General features: G+C 38.6%; 1 pseudogene; it reads left to right on the forward strand.

The window, feature by feature from the left end:
- The first annotated feature begins 255 nt into the window (after positions 1 to 255).
- Positions 256 to 588, forward strand: LOC121499264 (annotated as a pseudogene).
- The last annotated feature ends 2,395 nt before the right edge of the window (positions 589 to 2,983 follow it).

A 2,983-nucleotide genomic window follows, 5' to 3' on the forward strand; every position in this document is an offset into this window, starting at 1 on the left:
ATAAACAAACCATATGGGTTATAATTATGAGCAGCCCCCACCAAGGTTCTTGTAGTTACACCGATCGTGCTTGGAAACACTAACAACTTGGCAAAGTCCAGACCACACATCGGAAGAGCATGGGAAGAGGCCTCCTCACCCCTACTGCGCCATGGCCTGAAGCCTATGTCAGTCCTAAAGATACGACTGTATCTGCTCAATGAGAAAGTTATAGATAATGGAGGAGCTTTCTGCACAGACAGCGCTCTCACAAACATGATGAACATTCCTAAAACCTGCTGGACTTTGTACAGGAAGTGTGACAGAACCAACCCCATAAAGTGACAGCACGAGAAAGGCAAAGATCTTCTTTATGCCCAGGGAAGGTGGCATTCTGACAGGAAGCAGAGTGGCTATGGAGGGCAGACTAAGCCGCTTTCTGGAAAAAAGCTAAAATTACAAAGAAAACTGTACTTGAATATACTGTACTTGAGGCTTGAATATATTGAGCCCAACTGCAGATCTAAGAGAATGCTGGTTATTAAGAGATGCAAGCATTTGGAACTGGGAGGAGATAAGAAGAGAGAAGGCCAAGTGATCCACTTCTAAGCTCCTTATTTTGATATATTATGAAGACAATAAAGACAATAAAATCTTGAGGTTATGTTCACTTCTAAATGAATGAATGAACAAATGAATGAATGAATAAATAAAGGAGGAGCCATCGGTCACTTACAGGGGACAGAAAATGTGAGTAGGGGACTAATGGGGTATACACCACAGTGAATGCCAGTTATCGGCCATTTGTAAATTCTAACACGTGAATACATGAAAGTCTTCAGGGTTTCATGATAATTAACACCCAATCTGACTAAAAGTATGGGGCTTGCCAACAAAAGAAAAATTGTTAAAACACCGGGAGCAAAAGCCATTTTAAGTGATTTCATTTCTAATTGTTTAAAATAATATTTTCTTGTTAATTAAAAAAATGCATGTGTCTAAGACCACTGAGAGGAAGTACAACAGTGAGCATGGTAACGCTCACTGCCATGATTTTTATTCATCAAACTTGAAAAAAATTTTTGACTCATTTTCTCTACCCCCTCTTTTTAGGATTCTATTTCTATCACTTCTTAGTGTTGTATCAGAGATCCATTAGATAGTTCATTATTTTTTAATCTTTTTTTCTCTGTGTTATTCAGATTGGAAATTTTTTTTTGACTTATCGTCAAGACAGAGTTTCTATTCCATTCTTATTTATAGTTCCTTTTAAAATATATTTTATTTATTTGAGAGAGATACAGAGCATGACCATGAGCAGCAGGGAGGAGGCAGAGGGAGAGGGAGAAGCAGGCTCCCGGATGAGCAGGGAGGCCAATTCAGGGCTCAATCCCAGGACCCTGAGGTCATGACCCAAGCCAAAGGCAGATGCTTAACTGACTGAGCCACCCAGGGGCCCCTAATTTATAGTTTCTATTTCCCTTCTGAGATGGCCTATCTTTTCATTTTTTGTGACTGTATTTTCTTTTATAAAATTGGGTATAGTTAATACATTTTTTTTAAGATTTTTATCTATTCATGAGAGACACAGAGAGAGAGAGGCAGAGACACAGGCAGAGAGAGAAGCAGGCTCCATGCAGGAAGCCTGATGTGGGACTCAATCCAGGGTCTCCAGGATAATGCCTTGAGCCAAAGGCAGATGCTTAACTGCTGAGCCACCAAGGTGTCCCCAAATACATGTTTTTAAATGTTTGCCTGTTAATTCCAAAAATTTGGTCACCTTGAGTGTTAGTCTCCAGTAATTGTTTTCTGAAAATGAATTACATTTGACTATTTCTTCACATGAATAGTAGTTTGGGATTGTATCTTAATCATTATGATTGTTATGTTGTGGAAACTCAGGATTTTATTATACTCTTCCTGAAGTGTGATTGTTTATTTGTGTGTTTGTTTCTTTGTTTATTTTAGCAGGCAGTTATTACCAGGTTCAAACTGCAAACCCAGTCTTTTGAGTAAGTAGCTAGGGTGACCAAGCATCCCAATTTGCCTGGAACTGATAGGGATTCCTGGTAAGTGGGACTTTCAGATATAAAATAGGAAAGTCCTGGGCAAACTGGGACAAACTGATTGTCTCAGCTCAAATCTCAGTTCAGTTTCTTCAGTCTTAGCTGCTGGAGTTCTTTGGAGTCTGTGTTCATAATGCACATACATGATTTGGGGATTAGTGAGAGATTTGGGCAGAGTTTAAACCATGGAATCTTTGCAGGCAAGATCTTAACCACATCCAACTTTCTCCAAGAGCACAGCTATAACATATGAATGACATCCTCCTCTGGGGAAATTTATTTGATAGACTCATTTCAAGTTGTACAAATATTCACAGAGGAGCTCACAAAAATGGCATGGACCACTGCCCTGCATATTACAAGGCCCCACTATCTTGGTTAAATTCTTGAAAATTGATAAATCAAGAGCTATTCCATGCCCGATACTGTCAAGAAATAATTGACACTCTAAGCACCCACATTAAAATAAGCCCAATGTTATTTAGGTCTTTTCAGATTCTGGAGATAACATAGTCCTCATTTATAAATTTTACCTAAGCCCATTTATGCTATTATTCACAAATCAGCCCACCTTACATGATACTTTCTACAAAAAGTCTCTATGATTTGTCCAAATTACAATATAACAGGCATTCCCATTGGTGCTACTCCTGCCCAAAATTCTTTCCTGTAGGGGCTTTAGTAGCTCCTCTCATGCCTCTTGGCATCTATGGATCCATCCATAATGGTCATAAATCACCAGCAAGTTTCTGGTACAAGGAACTGATCAATGAGCTGCAAGAAAACTCAGAAAGGCAATTCAATGAAATCAAGAGGAAAAAAAATGATCAGATAAGTTCTTTACCAAAAGTATGGAAATTATAGAAAGAATCAAATGGAAATTCTGGAATTGAAGAATTCAATGAATGAGATAAAGAATGCAATCAAGAGCATCAGTA

Source organism: Vulpes lagopus, chromosome 10 (genome assembly GCF_018345385.1).
Source record: "Vulpes lagopus strain Blue_001 chromosome 10, ASM1834538v1, whole genome shotgun sequence".
Taxonomy (NCBI): domain Eukaryota; kingdom Metazoa; phylum Chordata; class Mammalia; order Carnivora; family Canidae; genus Vulpes; species Vulpes lagopus.